The sequence below is a fragment of the Schistocerca nitens genome, chromosome 7, assembly GCF_023898315.1.
Source record: "Schistocerca nitens isolate TAMUIC-IGC-003100 chromosome 7, iqSchNite1.1, whole genome shotgun sequence".
In the NCBI taxonomy this organism is placed as follows: domain Eukaryota; kingdom Metazoa; phylum Arthropoda; class Insecta; order Orthoptera; family Acrididae; genus Schistocerca; species Schistocerca nitens.
In genome coordinates this window covers 251,774,107-251,795,333 of record NC_064620.1, presented here as the reverse complement: position 1 = coordinate 251,795,333, position 21,227 = coordinate 251,774,107, and the positions used below count along the sequence as shown (strand labels likewise).

Genomic DNA, 21,227 nt, shown 5'->3' with positions numbered 1-21,227 from the left:
TCTTCGCTCTCAAGCTTGCATTTAGTATTGCTCTGTTCTGTCTCGGGTTATGTACACCGTAGTGTTTGTTGTGTGTTTGGTTTGGATTCTTAGCCCCATTCATCTTTGTATCTGTATTACACTGAGATTATCTGCATAGCAGTGGAAATATCGACGGCATATGCTGTGTGTCTATTTGGGAACAAGCTTGTGCCATTGCTGTTGCTAGTACTAATGCTCGTATTAGTCTTCGCTCTCAAGCTTGCATTTAGTATTGCTCTGTTCTGTCTCGGGTCATGTACACCGTAGTGTTTGTTGTGTGTTAACAGTGACAGACTGCAGTATAGGTGGGTTTACTGATGAGGGGTTGGCCGATGGGCAACTGGTGTATGGGTTCACTGAATGCAGCGGAAGAGCGACAAAGCGAAGCTGTGGCGACCTGCTCCCGGCCCCACGGCAATCGCATCCCAGTTATTTTGTATCTACATTATAAATACGCGCCTACGAGAAACCGGATGTTTATCGCTATTACGACTGCTTTTTCACTCTTGTGATGATACTTCCGCTTTATAGTGATAGCATACTGTTGTGGAGGTAAGTTAACAGAAACAGTGGTAATTCGGGTAACAATTCGAATAAATCATAATCGTATTATCACTCTGCAGCCAGCCACAGTACAGCAAAGGTCTCTTATTCCAAAGTATTCAGAAGACATCGCTATACACTGAAGAGACAAAAGTCATCGGATAGCGATATATAGATTAATAAGACGGTAGTGTCATGTACACACGATATAACAGAGCATTGCATCGGCGGAGCTGTCATTTGGAGGAGCTGGTGAATTGCCAAATGACCCTTGCGGAAACCGAACTGCTATGCGGGCAACAGGTCTTCGGCATCGACGTGACGCTGCAGCCGGCAAAGACTGATCTGCCGGTAATTCTGTGCGTGATGGAGATACTTCCCCAACTTCTGTATCGCCACGGCTTCTGCGAGCTGCCAAGACTGGAGGAAGCAGCAGGTCCGAAGGATTTCGGTGAAGATGGCGAGGTAAGCAGCGGCCGTCGGCAGCATCTGCTTGAGAAGGTATTTGCAAACCTCAACACGACACACAACCTTCCTGGGGTCGTAGACACGAGGAAAGAAGCGACCTCATGGGCGACGAGTCGTCGATAGGGTCTTCATCATCTCACGCCGCTAAGTATCACGTCCATTGTGCATTCCGACGGACATGAGTAATTCCAGCAGGACACTGCAACACCCCACACGTCCAGAATTGCTACAGAATAGATTCCGTAACACTCTTCTGAGCTTGGAACACTTCCGCTAGCCACCAAACTCCCCAGACATGAACATTATTGAGCATATCTGGGATGCCTAGCAACATGCTGTTCAGAAGAGATCCACGTCCCCTTGTACTCTTACGGATTTATGGGTAGCCCTGCAGGATTCATGGTGTCAGTTCCCTCCAGCACTACTGCAGAGATTAATCGAGTCCATGCGACGTCGTTTAGCGGCACTTCTGCCTGCTCGCGGGGGCCCTACACGATATTAGACAGGTGTATCAGTTTATTTGCTTCTTCAGTGTATATGACGGAAAAAGTCGAACCTTTTAGTGGGTTGTTATCTCGCCGTTCCACACACAAAACTCCAAATCTGCGATTATTGTGCCCGTATCTGCTATGGTTGCAGTGCCTTTTAGAGGAACGGTGTTATAAGTTATTCTTCACACTCACTATTATGTCTAGTAAGCATGCGATATAATTTTTGTGTAATTTCGGTCGATTGTGCCTAAGGGGGTGATATCAGCAAATCGCTAATTGAGATAAAGTGTTTACCTGAAAAAAAGCTTCACATAGTAAAATGACATTACAGTAATTTTATAGCGTCTGTAAACCGCAGCAGAAGTTTGATGAAATACGAGTACGTCAACATTCTGTTGACCTCGAGGATTACGTAACGCTCAATACCTTCACTAAACCTCGGCTAACAAAATGTTGGCAGGCGTCGTCAAAGTTCTGAAAATGGAGCATGCTGTAATGTAAGTCTCGTAACAGCCATTGCCATCGTGGAGAGTCCTGAATGGTACGAAAAGACGTGGTGAGGAGGTAGGGGGGAGGGGGGGGGGGCAGGGGTCGCGAGGCAGGTGTGAAGGGCGAGGCAGCGAGTTTGGCTCGGTGCGTGCTGGCGGCGCTGCCGCGGCGGCCGCGTTTGCACAGCCCTGGCGGCTGTCCCCTTGGCCGGAGGTCGCCCGGTTCGAGGCCCGGGCGGACCCCACTGGTCCGGTCCGGTCTGCGCCTCTCACGGCCGCGGGAGCGACTGCACTGCTGGCAGGGAGCGCTGCGTTTACTCGGGCACGCCACGCACACCGCTGGCAGGTGTCCATACACAGCTGCCGTGCCAGGTGCAAAACCAGACAATCTCTTCCTCATACGACTTTGTTTTTCTTCGGGTAATGTCGTGTATCAGACTAAAACAGTCATTCGCTGTTGTTTCCATCTGCTCTCTCTCATCAATCTGGGCATTTTCTAACTTCGAACTGAAATCTATTGCAAACATCTTCCTAACCTTCTATACTTGAATGTGGGTCGACCATTTCATTACCAAAAAGCTTCCTGTACTTCATTCTTAATTTTTATTTATTTATCAGGTTCCGTGCGCTCTTAAGAGTCAAAGCTACTTGGTCATTAAAATGAATTAATATGAATCTTCTAGAATAGTGATAAATAATTAATAAAGAACGAAGCAATTTGTAAGAAAGTATACGATTAAATAACACAGTACAGAGAAAAGTTCTCATCTACTAAAAAGTTCTCAGCTGCTACGAGCAACTCCTGTACAGAACTTTGGTGTAGCTCAAGAAAACCTTTTAAACTGGACTTGAATATTTGGGATTTATGGCTCAATTTTTTTTTCAATTCTGCTAGAAGGCTGTAGAAAAACTGTTGACCACTTTGGGCTAACAAACTTTTTCCGCAAACATCTCGTAGAATGCTGCGAACGGTAATATTTCTTCCCTTTCTTTGTCCTGTTTTCGAGTGATACACGGGAAGAACGACTGTCAATAAACCTCAGTATGAGCTTCCGTTTGTCTTACTTTTCTCATCGTGATCCTTTAGCGAATTGTGAGGTTCAGGAAGTCATTTTCGTTATACACATAATTTCGTAATATTCTTTTGTTAATTCACTGTGACCATAACTGTCTGCCTGTTAGTCCTCGCAAGCATTCAACTGTTGAAAGAGTAGGAACTGAGTCACACGGCAAAAATTTTGGGTCCATAATAAAAATGCCGGCCGGTGTGGGCGAGCGGTTCTATGCACTACAGTCTGGAACCGCGCTGCTGCTACGGTCGCAGGTTCGAATCCTGCCTCGGGCATGGATGTGCGTGATGTCCTTAGGTTAGTTGGGTTTAAGTAGTTCTAAGTTCTAGGAGACTGATGACCTCAGCAGTTAAATTCAAAATGGTTCAAATGTCTCTGAGCACTATGGGACTTAACATCGGAGTTCATCAGTCCCCTAGAACTTAGAACTACGTAAACCTAACTAACCTAAGGACATCACACACATCCATGCCCGAGGCAGGATTCGAACCTGGGACCGTAGCGGTCGCGTGGTTCCAGACTGAAGCGCCTAGAACCGCTCGGCAACACCGGCCGGCAGCAGTTAAGTCCCATAAAAAGAAAGAAAAATGTAATAAAACGTTATTAGCGTCTTCGAGACGATACGTGCTGTAAATTACTGATATGAGTAAAAACTGAACTGAAATGTATTCTTTCTCTTCTTGTGATTAAAGGTTTAGGCAATACTGCCTGTTCCGTCTTCGCTTTTCACTGCAACTTTTTTCCGGGTCTTCACTTTCCTTTTTCCTCTTGGATGGTACAGCTTGGCCTGATCTGGGATTCTTTCTACACTCATTCCTTCTAGCTGATATTACGCTGTTTTGTTTTCTTCAATCTCTTCGTTAATGTTGTAAATATGTTGTTGATTCCCAAAACCTCATTTCTTATATGATTTTCGCTGGTAACACCTCTTACTTTCCTGAGAAATTCATTTTGTTGCTTGTAGTTTACTTTTATAACGGTTCGTAGGTATCCATGATTCACTTCCATATAGCAAACGGGCGTATCCAAGGATTTATAAAATTTTAATATTGTTTCCTTCTGTGTTTTGTTTTGGTAATCGTTGTGCATTTTGATTGACATTTGTTAATCTTATATTACATATCCTTACCCACATAATGGCTTACATCACAACCTAAAACATTAAAGCTGGAGAGCACCTCACTGCTGTCATGGACTGTGCGGCTGGTCCCGGCGGAGGTTCGAGTCCTTCCTCGGGCATGGGTGTGTGTTTTTGTCCTTAGGATAATATAGGTTAAGTAGTGTGTAAGGTGAGGACTGATGACTTTAGCAGTTATGTCCCATACGATTTCACACACATTTTGAACAGTATCCATTATTATTTTTGAGCAGATGGTGTATTTCCCAAGATGAGCCATGATTTAAGTTTTATTTATTGATATACGAAGGTTTTTGTCGCTCATCTCGACTTTCTTCCAGAACTGTTGAATGACCTTCATACATAAGGATATTAACACGCTGACTTCTATTAATCTCTATACACTACTGTTGCCAATTTTTATTATCATTTTTGTGTCGTTGTATGAGCTTTTTATAGTTTCAATAAAATGTAAAGGATATCCAGCTTCTGTCATTGGTCCCATATTCTTTCCTGTTCGCACTGCCAAAAGCTTTCCCGAAGCCAATAAAAGCTATAAGTCTCTGAATTTTCTTCTCTTCGTTTCTCTACATTTCTTTTCACAGTGCATATACAGGGCTACTACGAATGATTCATTCGTTTTATAAGCTCCATATATTCCAAAGTATTACATGTACAAATATGACTGAAAGATGAATAGAACCATAAACTGGTCAACTTCGCATTTTGCACTCCAGAAATGTTCTAAGAATGCTCCTGCGGTTACACTACACACATCGACGCGGGAGTCAAGTTCGTCCCACATACGATGTAGCCACACCCTGTCAGTGATCATCACAGCAGCATTGGTGCGTTCTCTGAGCTGTTCCAGCTTGCAGTGGGGTACATAAACACGGTGCTTAAGTTGTCCCAAAGGAAAAAGTCAAAAGGCGTTAGGTCAGGAGACCTGAGGAAGCAAAGGAAATAGAGCCGCCCCATCTTCACCATTACGCTCACTCCTGCGATGCAGAAGTTCATCGTTTACGTAGCGGGGTGCCGGGTCTTGCTGGGAGATGAAATTCTCGGAGCCGGCCGAAGTGGCCGAGCGGTTCTAGGCGCTACAGTCTGGAACCGCGCGACCGCTACGGTCGCAGGTTCCAATCCCGCTTCGTGCATGGATGTGTGTGATGTCCTTAGGTTAGTTAGGTTTAAGTAATTCTAAGTTCTAGGGGACTGATAACCTCAGAAGTTAAGTCCCATAGTGCTCGGAGCCATTTGAACCAAATTCTCGGAATCATCAGTCAGATGTGGAAATAACTACCACTGCCACATATCAAGGTACGAGGTAACGGTCGCTGTCTTTTCACAATCTCGTGAGGATTATCAGTGCCCACACTCTAGCATATTCCAACAAAAATGGTTCAAATGGCCCCGACGTTCAAATGGCCCCGAGAACTATGGAACTTAACATCTGAGGTCAACAGTCCCCTAGAACTCAGAACTACGTAAACCTAACTAACCTAAGGACATCACACACATCCATGCCCGAGGCAGGATTCGAACCTGCGACCTAAGCAGTCGCGCGGTTCCAGACTGAAGCGCCTAGAACCGCTCGCTACCGCGGCCGGCCAACACTAAAATTCTTTGCTTTGTCGTCATTTCCTCAAGGCACTGCATTCGTACCGCCAACTGTTGGGCACCGTTCTGGTGAGTTCAATTCATGCATCAGTGATACTTGCGCACGTAACAGTTTGAAAAATATAAAAATTTGAAAACGAATGAAACATTTATAGTAATCCTGTATTGTCACAGCATGAACGGCCACCCTATCCAGAATCAACTTTGTCAACTGAAATGTATTGAGCAAAAAAATGTCGGCGTCTAGATGAAAGTACTAGGTGCTTTCTCCGTGCCCTGGCTGGTGCACGTCCGTCAACAGAGACAGGGCTCGTCCCGCAGTGGAGTGCAGTGTGCAGAGCAGAGTGGGCGTGAGGCGGCGGGTCTGGCGATAAGGCGGCAGCAGCGGGCGTGAGTCAGTTTTTGTGCTGCGGGCTGAGTCACCGCCACGCCACGCCGCGCTACCACCCTCACCCGGATAGCGGGGTTGGGGTGGGGGGGAGGGGGAGGGGTGCCGCAACAATCGGCGCGTCATTCAGCCGCCACGGCCCCACAATGGGAGCTCGCGCCTCGCCAGGTAAGCGCCGCATTATTACGCCGAACCGGGCCGGGCGCGACGCGGCCGATTCTAACGAGTCACCTTTTGTTCCGGTCCGCCGCCGTATCTTTTATTCTCTTCCTTCCGCCCCTCCCGGTCGCCATCCGCGGCGCCACTGTTCGATCTTCCACGCAATTACAGAGCCGCGTTACCCGTCGCATTCAACTACAAACAACCCAGCGCCGAACTACACCTGTAGTCCGCCAATGACAATGGCCGACGCACCGGCGCCACGGACCGTTTTTATTCCACTTTCTTTCTTCCGCCGTCAGTAGAACACTGCTGTAGGCTTTTGTGGGACTCGCACACTTCCGTATCTCCTACTACTTCGGTAATTTCCAGGCTGCTCCTATGTATAAGGGAATAAATGGACTTTTAAACATTAACACGTTGTTGTCTCTAGGTAACGTGAAATAGGGTTAATAGAAACGAAACCTCCAAGTAAGTTCTTTGCTGCCCTCCCGGTTGGCCGTGCGGTCGTTCGCACGGCTTTCCGGGCGGGAAGGAGCGCCGATCCCCGGCACGAATCCGCCAGGCGGATTTGTGTCGAGGTCCGGTGAGCCGGCCAGTTTGTGGATGGTTTTTAGGCGGTTTTCCATATGCCTCGGCGAATGCGGGCTGGTTCCCCTTATTCCGCCTCAGCTGCACTATGTCGGCGATTCCCGTGCAAACAAGTTCTCCACGTACGCGTACACCACCATTACTCTACCACGCAAACATAGGGTTTACTCTCGTCTGGTGTGAGACGTTCCCTGGGGGGGGGGGGGGGGGGAGGGTCCAGCGGGGGCCGAACCGCACAATAACACTGGGTTCGGTGTGGGGCGGCGGAAGGGTGAAGTGGACTGAGGTAGTCGTCGTGGGGTTGTGGACCACTGCGGCTGCGGCGGGGACGGAGCCTCTCCATTGTTTCTAGGTCCCCGGTTAACATTGCTATTGTGTCGAAAGACCAATGCGAATATTATTCAAAGATATGTTCGTCTACGTTGGTAGTGAACCAATCTAACAGACAAATTATGAATATCAATACTCATCTTGCACTTCTTATTTCCGTGCTTGGTTAGAAAATTAGAGAGGAACTCCGCCTTTTGCAAGACACCATTTTCGTTCTGTTTACACCTTTACATGTTTCAGCACTTTTTGTGCTATCTTCAGTGGGTTGGGTTGTTTGGGGGAAGAGACCAAACAGCGAGGTCATCGGTCTCATCGGATTAGGGAAGCACGGGGAAGGAAGTCGGCCGTGTCCTTTCAAAGGAACCATCCCGGCATTGCCTGGAGAAATTTAGGGAAATCACGGAAAACCTAAATCAGGATGGCCGGACCCGGATTGAACCGTCGTCCTCCCGAATGCGAGTCCAGTGTGCTAACCACTGCGCCACCTCGCTCAGTATATCTTCAGTGGGTTTATCTGTTTATTTTCCTTCTCACATGAAGTTACAGGGCATTTATGCCGGTAGCTACAGGTCTACTACGCAATCTACAGCTTCTGATAGTTTTCATGATGTGGTGTTTTTACTTTGTTTGTGTCGAGGTAACACCTTATTTCTTTCGCCTTTTTCGTTAAATATGCATCTCCTAACCTTAACAGCTATGAGCACTTGTTCAATAGAGAAGATGTGTTTCACACTGGTGAAGATGAACGTGTGCATTTTGGAGCTCATGTTTACTAGACATTTTTTCTTGTTTTGGTCCATACTACCACCTCTAAAGTTGCCTACTCTACAAGCTTAGCAACAACCGTATGAGTAACTCTATTCCCCTGTCAGAGTTATCAGAACGGTTTTCGCTTATAACTTTCTTGTAATTTTCGACTCTTTTGTTGTTTCCGGTAGAGGGGCCCTTACCTCCAACTGATACATTAATCCTTCCCCATCGTCCTTGAAAGTTTGTAACATCATCACGGAGTGCCCCAGTATATACGCACATTACAGGCGCCTTTTAAGTCTGACGCTATGTTATATCGTTGGACGACGTTTCTGGACATGGTTTCCTATTCAATATTTTATGTACTCAGTCTCCATTGCAAGTCCTAGAAGTTTAAAACTGGAATTTCCGAACACGCCAAGTGACCGAAGATTATATTTCAATGACTTGCGTTCCTCACAAGTCAAATGATTTTTGACATTTGTAACACTTGATTTTGGCGTAAGACCGAAACCTGGATCGTGTAATAAAGCTTGTCATACAGTCAAATGGCGATTAAATCTTATAGAGATGTGATGCTGAATGTGCTTACTTCGAAGTTTATTCGTAAGTACCAATTTCAATTGTGTTGCTTTAATTTATGTAGGTGGTAGACAAATTTACAATCCCGCTTCATCAATCAAAAGTTCAGTTTTAAACTATATTTTAATCTGGCTTGTGTCTAGGCTAACTGAAAATGTAGGATTGCGTTTTCGGAATTTGTGGGATGAACAGAAACAGTAATCTTAGTATTTCTTCAGAAGAACACAAAGGATTTGACGGAAATGAAGAACCACCTGCCACTGTCCTTAACCTTGGCGATTATGCTGTGTCTAAAAGTGTATGGAAAGAGTATGGAGTCATTCACACTGCATGATTGTAAAATTTGTTATGCAGAACGCGAAGGTTATGTTGACATTTGTTTTGAAAAATAAGGCCAACTAAACACTTTTAACAGATGAGTAGTTTTTTTAGTGAAAGAGATGTTATTGGCAAGATATTCGTTATCTTTGAGGGTACAACGTGTAGATTAAAAAACATTATTTTATTTCACAGTCTTTACCAACCACAAGCCTGTAACTTCTGTCCTCTCGAAAGACACTGACCAGTGCTCCCCACGTCAATCTCGGCAACAGTCGTTCATCTCTGAATTTATTAGCAACATACATCACCTCACCAGAATTGACAACGTCTTCGGCTACTGCATCAGCCGCACTTGCGCCGTCGCAATCGGGACGACGTTCGGATGTCGAAATCTCTCCTGAAAGTAGTTAGACAGCTACAGGGCTTATAATTATTAACTTCCGAGTTGTGAACTTTTAACACTGTCCCGCGGGTCAAACGAGGCTGGTTACCTTGATTGAGATTCATTTTATAGTTTACATATGCAGACTGAAGAGACGAATGAAAATTTCTACAAACGCTACAAAGGCTAGGTTTCGAACCTAGGCTTCCTGCTCTCTAGACAGATACCCTAACCACTACGCTACCGTTGCACAGTAGCTTAGCACAACTGTACGGACTATCCTAACACGCCTCCCTCATCAATTCAAATTCCCATTCACGCCTCAGCGTACTCGTACTTCCTCTAAATTCGAACAACATTTCAGGAACTCTCCAACCGTATTGGAATAGCATCTCAACGTCGAACGAAACGGAGAATCCCGCCTGAAACCCAGACATAGGTGTTTTTAATCAAATTAAACTATGTGGTACCAGAGACCTTACCAAATCTCAAACATCTATGATGTTTCTATGCAGGCTGCAGCGACGAATGAAAATGTGAACCCACCCTGGGATTCGGACTCAGGAACCGAGCGAGGTGGCGCAGTGGTTATCACACTGGACTCACATTCGGGAGGACAACTGTTCGAACCCGCGTCCGGCCATCCTGATTGAGGTTTTCCGTGATTTCCCTAAATCGCTTCTGGGAAATACAGGAATAGTTCCTTTGAAAGGCCACGGCCGATTTCCTTCCCCATCCTTCCCTAGTCCGATGGGACCTCCCCCAAAACAACAAACCAACCAACCACTCGGAGACAGGTATCCTGCTCACTAGGCAGTTTCATTTGGATAAAAGCACCTATGCCTGGGTTTTAGGCAGCAACCCCCGTTTCGTTCGATACTGAGATGCTATTAGATTATAGTTGGAGTGCCTCTACAATGTTGTTCGGTTTCTCGGAAAGACCAGTGGGCTCAGGCGTGAATGGGAATTTGGATTGAGGAGGGAGGCGTGCCAAGGTAGTCCGTGCAATTGTGCTGAGCTGCTACGCCAGGTTTGCACAGTGGTTAGCGCAACTGCACAGTGAGCTGGAGACACGGGTTCGAATCCCGGTCTAGGTACACATTTTGATTCGTCGCTTTTTTGTACATGTAAATCATAGATTGAGACCTGAAAAGGCCTCTGGAACCACAGGGTTTCATTTGATATAGTATAATGGAGCGGAGCCTTAATCCAGGTCCGGCAAAAGTTTCCACCTGTCTGTGGAGCAGTACGTCACGTAACTTGTCTCGCGAGCCGCAAGCGTGACGTGGTGCGACGATACGGAAGCTCCGAGGCCCGGACGAAAGCTACGTTTCAACGTGTGACCTGTACCTGTATGCCGAAGTCACCGACGACACTTGGGCTGCTACAGCCGTCGGATACTTGGCTCCCTAACGAGCGGCGGACGACCGTGGAATGCAGCCCGTGGCTGGCACTAAACAAGCGTTTGACTGCTGCTGGTGGCCGGCGTGGTTTCCGCCAGCTGCCGCGGCCATTGTATTGAAATGCCCCGGAAGTGGGCCACGCACGGGGGAGAGCGGACGCGCGGAGAGCGCCTCTGTCCGACCAGCCGCGGTGAAGCCACGGGCGTGCTGCTCGTTCCGCTACTGTCTGCGGCTTTTCACCCCGGAGTGCCACGCAGATTATGCTATCGTGAATGCAGTTTCCTAATACCTTCAAGAAAACGTGTTTCTTATTAAGAGTTGCGTACGTTCGTTTCGTACGCTACACAGATTTTTGTCAGGTAGGGCCCTGCTCTTATTTATCATTTATTTATTGCTATTTCATCAAGACCCCCAGTTTTATTCCTGTTGCAGGTCGTCTGACACAAACGTAGCACTGTATTAAACCCTTATCTCTATATACACTGAAGAGCTAAAGAAACTGGTACACTGTCTAATATCTTCTAGGGATCCCGTTTTTTTGTAATGCCCAGGGAAGGATCATACGAGGGTCACACCAAAAGAAATGCACACTATTTTTGTAAAAGTACGGTTTCCATTCTGCCTGTGTGAAAATTTTATAGTGTGTAGATACATCCTTCCCGCTTGTTTTGCCGGCCGGGGTGGCCGAGCGGTTCTAGGCGCTACAGTCTGGAACCGCGCGACCGCTACGGTCGCAGGTTCGCATCCTGCCTCGGGCATGGATGTGTGTGATGTCCTTAGGTTAGTTAGGTTTAAGTAGTTCTAAGTTCTAGGGGACTGATGACCTCAGAAGTTAAGTCCCATAGTGCTCAGAGCCATTTTTGAACCCGCTTGTTTTCAAACTTAGTTCAACCTGTTCCCGTGAGTGGCGCCGTCCCAGCATGTCTTCAAGATGGTTGCTACACTTGACGTTCGTCAGAAGCAACGTGCTGTCTTAGAATTCTTGTGCTGTGAAAACGAAACAATGTGAAACATCCACAAGAGGTTGAAAAAGGTGTATGGAGATGCTGCTGTCGATCGCAGTACAGTTAGTCGGTGGGCAAGCGGGTTACGTGATGAAAGCGGGCACGGCAATATTGAGGACTGTCCTCGCAGCGGCAGGCCTTGTACTGCACACACTCCAGACAATGTGCAGAGAGTTAACGAATTGGTGACTGCTGACAGACGCATCACAGTGATCGAATTGTCACGCTACGTTGGGATAGGGGAAGGAAGTGTTTGCAGAATACTGAAAGTGTTGGCGTTAAAAAAGGTTTGTGACAGGTGGGTTCCCAGGATGTTGACAATGGCTCACAAAGAAACAGGAAAAACGGTATGCAGCGAACTTTTGGAAGAGTACGAGAATGGTGGAGATGAATTTCTTGGAAGAATTGTGACTGGTGATGATACATGGCTCCATCATTTTTCGCCAGAGACGAAGAGGCAATCAATGGAGTGGCATCATGCAAATTCACGCAAGGGGAAAAAAAATTCAAAACCACACCTTCTGCTGGAAAAGTCATGGCTACGGTGTTTTCCGATTCCGAAGGACTCTTGCTTGCGGACAGCATGGCAAGTGGAATCACCATAAATTCTGATGCATATGTGACGACACTGAAGAAACTCCAAGATCGACTGAGTTGTGTTCGACCACATCGGCAAAAGCAGGATATTCTGCTGTTGCACGACAATACACGGCCACATGTCAGTCAAAAAGCCATGGAAGCGATCACAAAACTCGGATGAACAACACTGAAACACCCGCCTTACAGTCCTGACCGGGCTCCATGTGACTATCATCTCTTTGGGAAACTGAAAGACTCTCCTCGTGAAACAAGGTTTGAAGATGATGACTACCTTGTGCACGCTGCCAAATAGTGGTTCCAACAGGTTGATACAGAATTTCACCGTGTGGGTATATAGGCGCTGGTTCCAAGATGGCGTAAGGCAGTTGAGAGGGATGGAAATTATGTGGAGAAATGAAAATGTTGTTTCTAAAGGATGTATCTACACACTGTAAAACTTTCAAACGTCTAGAATAAAAGATATATTTAAAAAAAAATATGTGTGCATTTCTTTTGGAGTGGCCCTCGTAAGTTATTGTCTTTCAATGAATGTGTCATTTGCGCTCGTCTCATTGCGTATTTCTTTTTAGTTACCTTCTGTACTGTACTATCCTGTAGCAACTTCTACTACATAATGTCGTAGCTTCCGGGTGCAACGTTACTTGGCAGTGACACATCCTGCGAAAGTTACTTTCGTTATTAAGTTTAGAACCGCAGTGTATATCGGCTGCATTTTGGACAGTGTGGCTGCCCTACGCAAAATAACAATTCCTTCAGATACCACACTTCCCGCTTAGCACATCCAGCGGAACAGCAGGATGACTGGAGATTTAGCAACGAACAAATGCTATGAAAAGAGTGTAACACTTAGAGACAGCCCTTCAAGGATCAAAATAATTTCAATAGACATGATAGTTTCCAGCTTGCAAGATAGTAACTACCCAGAGGTGAATACAAACAACTTATGTATCTAATGACGATTGCCCAGTAATAGCACTTCCTCTGAATAAGCGCGTGAAAGCCTCCTTTTATAAGCGATCGCGACACTAGTTTTCAGTGTTCAGCGTACCGGAGATATCAGAAGCGCCGTGAAGAAGTTCCCTGCAAATGGTGTGAAACGTCGAAGTTTAAATTACACGTATTAATAATCCAGATATTTCTTACCGTCACTCATCCGCGTATTTTTGTTTAGTTTGGTATATTTATAGCATTTATGCCTACATTTTATTATATTTTATCATATATTGCAGACAGGTTTACACTGCTAAACGCCAGCCGCCAACTGGGATCGGTAACGCACGACATCCCACAAAATGACAGCTGGTTCACATGGCTCTGAGCACTATGGGACTTAACTTCTGAGGTCATCAGTCCCCTAGAACTTAGAACTACTTAAACCTAACTAACCTAAGGATATCACACACATCCATGCCCGAGGCAGTATTCGAACCTCCGACCGTAGCGGTCGCGCGGTTCCAGACTGTAGCGCCTAGAACCGCTCGGCCACAAGCGGCCGGAAAATTGACAGATGGTCACGGAGCTTGAGAAAGGAGACATGATCAGGAGCATCAACGTACTGCAGTATATAGAGAACACGGTGATTTCATACTGCGAGGCTTGGTGGCAAATGCATAAATTTCTTTTATTAAGACTGTTTCAATGTTTTCACACTCTGATGAGCCAAAACATCATGACCACCTGCTTAATACTTTGTTTGTATGTCTTTGGAACTAAATGCATCACTGATTTTGCGTATCAGAGATCCGACAGTTTGTTGGTAGGTTTGTGGAGGTATGTGGCATTAGAAGTCTACGCATAGGTCACGTAATTGGCGTAAATAACGGGACGCTGATTTGCGCACGCGGTGATGGCGCCCGATAGCGACCTAGATCGGTTCCATAGGATTCACATTAAGTGAATTTGGTCGCCGAGGTATCAACGTCAGTTCCCCATAATGCTCTTTAAACCACTGTGGCGTGGTTCTGGCTCTGAGACTCGAACAGTTTTACTGCTGAGATATGAGATCGTCGTCGGGGAAGACATCAAACATGAAGCAATGCAGGTGGTTCACAGCTGTCAGAATGTCTTCAGTTACTACCACAGATCCTACGCAAGCGCTGGTGAATGTCTCCCGTAGCATAATACTGCTCCCACCAGCCTGCGTCCGTGGCGCGCTGCACGTTTCGTGCCGCCGTTCGCTTTGATGAAGGCGTTGGTGGAGACGACCAGCGGCGTACTGTAGCAAAAATGTGATTTACCCGAAGAGCCGACACGTTTCTATTGATTGATCGACGGTCGAATCCTAATAGTCCCGCGCCCACTGCAATTGTAACTGACGGTGTCGTTGGATCAACATGTGCACACGTAGGGGTGGTCTGCTGCGGTGTTCAGAGTTCAACAATGTACGGTGAAAGGTGTGTTCCAAAACACCTGTGCGTGCACCAGCATTGTGCTCTTTCGGCAGAGCAGACAAGCCTCCGAACGCCACGGTTTGTGAAGAGTCGTGGAAGTCCAATCATTTAGCGTCTAGTGATAGTTTTACCGTCCTTCTACCTCTTGCCGTAGCTGCTCACGGCAGTAGCACATGAATATTCGACCAGCTTCGCCATTTTCGAGATACTCGTTCACAGGCTCTGCGTAACTATAATTTGCCCTTTGTCTAAGTCACTTATCTCAATGGATTTACCCATTTGCAGTCCATATCCTCACTAGGGTGATACCCCGTCCGTGTCTGCTCCGCTTGTATACTTTTGTTACCGCGTCACATGCCCACAACGCCACCAGGCGGCATCCGACGTTGCGGTTTTGGCGTATCAGTTGTAAGGTGGCTACAATTTCCCACCTTACAAGCACCCATCCACGTACTTTGCCGTGACCTACAAACACAATTCGGTATCATATGACAGGTTGTACATCGCATATACGAATATATAAAGGAGACTGACATTGTCACGTATTCTTTATAAAAAATTATTAACGCATATTACATGAAAGATGACGGAGTGGCTAAACAGTTGTGATCACGTTAGTTTATTTCCACTGAAGTTCCACACCATATTTGAAAGTAGTGTCTTCTAGTGTTTGGTACGTAGATGATGTCAGTCATTTCGCGTTATTGATATTAGACCGCGCAGTCGTAATAAGGGCAATTGATTAGTAATTTTACTTAGGAAATGTAAACTTTGTAATATAAAGTTTTTTTAATCTTCAATAAATATATTAGCAGAAACAATGTTTATCATTTTGTAGGGTTAGTTGGCTTCATCATTCATCTATGTTTAGATTGTAATTTATAGAATTAAGAGATCCTAAGATCTGTTTCAGGGGGTAGTCAGACAGGTCCAAATCTTCATTTTAGCGTTTATTATTTTCCGTTGCGCACATTCATTTTACACCCGCCTGGAGTAGCATCTTGGACAGTGTACGAGTCAAACTAGACTGTCGACATTAACCACACTGACAGCTTGATTTCCGTAAGTCCAAAATCAAGCTCACATTTTAATTAGAATTTTACTTAAGACTGCCAATCACTGGACGATTAAACGACCCGCCCTGTGCAGACAGGCACAAAATACTAAAACTAATTCACCACACAGTCTGGAACTAGTTGCTGGAGAGGCACCACGTGTGTGCAATCGATTGAATGTGTTTTCGCTTCAAAGTGGTTTAGTGAGTTAGAAGCGAGATGAAAAACGTTTATTTGTTAGTAAGCTATTGTGCGGCTGCGAACTGCTCCAAGTTTGTGTAGAAATAAATGTACAAACTTGAATTGGTGCTCGATATGTGATGACTGGAATCCACGAACTTACACTAAAGTATTACTGTTACATTGGCTCTAAGGAATGTTTTTTCCTTGTTTTTTCTATTGAGAACGAGATGGAATAGTACTATTTCATTAAAGCAGCGTTGAGATTTTCCCGCTTGCCACTCCGTTATCTACAGTCGAATGGTTCAAACGGCTCTGAGCACTGTGGGACTTAACATCTGAGGTCATCAGTCCCCTAGAACTTAGAACTACTTAAACCTAACTAACCTAAGGACGTCACACACATCCATGCCCGAGGCACGATTCGTACCTGCGACCGTAGCGGACGCGCGGTTCCAGACTGAAGCGCCTAGAATCGCTCGGCCACACCGGCCGGCTTATCTACAGTCGATTGTACGCTTGTATGGAACCAGGACTTCTGTATTAGAAGAAGACCAATTGCGACACCGAGACAACTTTACAAGCCTCGAGGTAAGCAAATATATTAATTGTGAATTAGGGAACTTGCAGGTGTGCTGAACCATCTCTTTCCGAGTTGGTCAATCTTGCCCTCCATATTTTTCAAAGTTCATGAGGAAAAACTTGCGCTGTTGGCGTGTCCGACGCAGTAATGTGTCACAGCAGCAACATTCCTTATTTCGCCCTAATTAATTAAATAGTTAGGACGGGGTAGGAAACGCTGCATATTCTGATAAGTTCCTCGTAAAGCCTTGAAACATTCGCCTTAAGAAGAATACAGGGCGAGTCAAAAGTCCTTGGACACCTTCATAAGTTGGAAGATTAAAGGGAAAATTGAAGTGTGATGATGGGAACATAGGTTTGATGTGGGCCGCAACTTTTGGAGTGAATGTCATTCATGGCCGCCATCTTGAAATCCGCCATTTTGGATTCAAGTCGTTTTTTTTTTAATGGGAAGGGGGGTGTATGACACATCAAAAAATGTTCAAATGTGTGCGAAATCTTATGGGACTTAACTGCTAAGGTCATCAGTCCCTATGCTTACACACTACTTAACCTAAATTACCCTAAGAACAAACACACACACCCATGCCCGAGGGAGGACTCGAACCCCCGCCGGGACCAGCCTCACAGTCCATGGCTGCAGCGCCTTCGACCGCTCGACTAATCCCGCGCGGCACACATCAAATAACACTCGCTTGAGCTCTGGAATTTAGTGGTGTAATTTGTTTTTGTCTATCTTGTACAGTTTAGAGGTTATTAATGTCCAAAGTTGTTCACGTGTCAGACCCATTTTAGATCACCTGAAGCAAAGAGAGACATGAGTCGGTATCAAGGTAACCTTGAACATTAATAACTTCTAAACTGTTCAAGATCGGCAAAAACAAATTACACCACTCAATTCCAGAGCGCAAGCGAGTGTTATTTGATGTCGCATACACCCCCTTCCCATTTAAAAAAAAAAAAAATGACTTGAAACCAAAATGGCGGATTTCGAGATGGCGGCCATGAATGACAATCACTCCAAAAGTTGCGGCCTACGTGAAACCTATGTTACCATCATCACATTTCAATTTTCCCTTTAATTTTCCAATTATGAATGTGTTCAAGGACTTTTGAGTCGCCCTGTGTGTGTGTGTGTGTGTGTGAAATGTTATGAGACGTAACTGCTAAGGTCATCAGTCCCTAAGCTTACACACTACTTAACCTAAATTATCCTAGGGACAAACACACACACCCATGCCCGAGGGAGGACTCGAACCTCCGCCGGGACCAGCCGTAACGTAAATACCTCAAAACGTTTTTTAATAAAAATTGTATGAACAGTGACAAAGGGAGCTCTACATAAGTAGAAAAACAGTTTTGGATATTAATTTCACACACAGAAAGAAAACAAGATGCAAGTGATGAAATAAAATGGCGCTATAAACTGCCTTCTAAATACGCCGTGGCCAGCCGCACAGTCCATGACTGCAGCGCCTAAGACCGCTCGGCTAATCCCGCGCAGCACTTGTCCTGTGTTTTGGCCTTTCATGCCTGCAGCTTCACTACCTGGAACGAAATCGGGTCCACAGCTGAAACAGCATCTACACCGCCGCAACTGCAGGGACGCCGGTGACACCCTCCACCCCTGTCAACAGCCGTATCGGCAGGGCCGGCAAGTCGGGACCGCTATCGGAAACGAGACGTAATTACCAGTACGGCGATCGGGAAGGGCGCGGAGCGCGAGGAAGGCGAGCACAACAAAAACGCGGTCCCCGAGTGAGAGGCAGCAGGTGCTGCCAATTAAAAGCGCGGCCGCGCCAATCACGGCCGCTCCCCAGCGCCCCTCAGCGCCTGATGGAGCGCGCCGCCGACGCCGATCGCCACTGTGCTAATTGGATAATTCTTCCAAATCGCTCCCGCCGTTTGCTGCTGCCAAGTGGCCCTCGACGGACCGCAGTCGGTTTGTCCGTGCGGAGGAATTAAATGAGATGGCAGATCGGCGGTTCTGCGGCGCCGCACGCTCTTTATTTTTGTCCAGGTACCGCTCCGACTGAAGTTCCCGGAAGGAAAGGGAACGAATTTGGCGAATGTGTACCACAACTTAACAGTTCTTCAGTAGGGCGTACAAGCACAAATGCCGAAAATATCCTCTGTAAGGCGCGATTCACACAGAGAAGAGCGATATGCGATGTGACAAGTGCAATAAAAGTTGCGCAGCGCGACGCTTATCGGTACGACAATCTCTTCTTGCTGCGATGATTCGATATGCGATACGACACTCAAAAAGAGATCAGGAACGACGTATCTCTTCCAGTTCCAACTGCAATCATGAGCGCTTCTGAAGAGGACGTTATTGTCGCTTATCATTATTTAAGGGGAACACACCTTGCCTATCTAACCCATTAAATGAAACAACAAGTTTACTGTTACCAGTCACCGTTTTATTTATTTCCACGACGCGTTTCGAAGGTTTAAACCTCCATCATCGGGTGTATTTACATTAGTTAGTATTACATTTGTGTGTGTGTTGTGTTACGATTTTTGGAGGAACTTGTGGCACTGCCTAGTGGAGAAACAAGACACTATTTCAGAATATAGTTTAGGATTACTTTTGACAAAAAAATTAAACTGATATCTAATGGTAAACATTAAATAAGTAAACTAGAGTACCTCCAGTGGTCACAGGTTCCTTTTGCTGTCGTGACCACTGGAGGTACTCTAGTTCAAATGGCTCTGAGCACTATGGGACTTAACATCTGAGGTCATCAGTCCCCTAGAACTTAGAACTACTTAATCCTAACTAACATAAAGACATCACACACATCCATGCCCGAGGCAGGATTCGAACCTGCGACCGCAGCAGTCGCGCGGTTCCGGACTGAAGCGCCTAGAACCGCTCGGACACCGTGGCCGGCGAGGTACTCTAGTTTACTTATTTAATGTTTACCATTAGATATCAGTTTAATTTTTTTGTCAAAAGCAATCATAACCATATTCTGAAATAGTGCCTTGTTTCTCCACTAGGCAGTGCCACAAGTTCCTCCAAAAATCGTAACACAACAGACACACAAATGTAATACTAACTATTGTAAATCCACCCGATGATGGAGGTTTAAACCTTCGAACGCGTCGTGGAAATAAATAAAACGATGACTGGTAACAGTAAACTTGTTGTTTCACTTAATGTCAGTAACAGTCACGCTAAAGCCTAACCTAAAAATGTTCGTATCTAACCCATGTTAATTTAGGCAAGTATTTGACCCCTTTCTGAAAACATTATTTGATGCAAGACCTTAATATTTTTACTGTATGTTACATGATGCTAGTAGAGTCAACTGTACTAAAATCTACTTTATCCATCTTATAGTTTTTAAGAAATACTATTTTAAATTTATTAACAAAAAATATTAAGTTTTTTTCTACAGAAAATATTTTTTGTGAACTTCCTAATGGGGGAATATTAATGAACGTAGTACCAGAGGTGGCTAATATGTTATGCAGAGTCTCCGAAAATTTCATTCATGTATCTATGATAGTTTCTGATGTAATGGGACATATGTACTGAAAATTTTAGTTTCCGGAAATTGACTCTAAAGAAAAACTTCTGAAATTTGTTACTTACAGTTAATTAAAACTGCTCTGCTGCATATGATGCCCCTTCTTTGGCCTCTAGCAGGTCTTCCAGCTTCTTTTTCACCTTCCTGGATGTTTGTCTTGCTTTCTTGGCCATATTAGATGCTGATCTGTCTGCATCGGCTATCCTCATTTTGTCGCAATGTTGCAGCCCATTGATCATATTTTCACCAGGATTAATTCCCAGCTTTTTCAGTATCCAACACTTTCCAATATTACTACAACTGAATCTAATAACAGCATCATGAACTCCTAGTTTCATTGTATGCATGCCTACAAATACAATTTTAGGAAGGCGCTTCGCCGGCCGAAGTGGCCGTGCGGTTAAAGGCGCTGCAGTCTGGAACCGCAAGACCGCTACGGTTGCAGGTTCGAATCCTGCCTCGGGCATGGATGTTTGTGATGTCCTTAGGTTAGTTGGGTTTAACTAGTTCTAAGTTCTAGGGGACTAATGACCTCAGCAGTTGAGTCCCATAGTGCTCAGAGCCATTTGAACCATTTTTTTGAAGGCGCTTCCATATTATGCTGTTGAAACATTCATTTGGGTTCTGTGTCTGCCCATGCAGACATTTCCTTAGAAGGTCAGGATAAGCCAAGTCTCTGAAAAAAGGTTTAACTGCTGTAATAACAGCAGCAGGAAGAGAATGCTATTGAGAATAAGTTTCTCCAGTTGCCTCAGCCCTATTGTATTTGCACCACGAATTTTCTCCTGATGGACACAATCCATGACATGGCTTATCATCAGTAGAGGACTTATGGTAGAATATGGCCCAAACATCTCTCTTCATTGCCTCCAGATTTTCTTTATTTCTCCTAATTGCCTGCCCATAGTATACCTGCAAGTTATCTATTTCAGTTTTAGTTAACCGACACTGTCCTGTCAACTATTTTTCATCTTCTAATTTTTTTCCTTTCATATCAACAGTTAGTTTTCTCAGCCTTGTTCCCAAACGTATTTGAACATGGCCTACGCATTCTATTTTGCTAATAATGGCTCTGGCTCTGAGCATTATGGGACTTAACATCTATGGTCATCAGTCCCCTAGAACTTAGAACTACTTAAACCTAACTAACCTAAGA

At 45.3% G+C, this 21,227-nt stretch overlaps 1 protein-coding gene across 3 annotated transcripts in view; it reads right to left on the bottom strand.

Annotated features, from left to right (window-relative positions):
- Nucleotides 1-21,227, bottom strand: part of LOC126195028 (nucleolar protein 4-like) — a 470,193-nt gene that overhangs the window by 326,152 nt on the left and 122,814 nt on the right. The gene's annotated exons all lie outside the window — the stretch shown is intronic.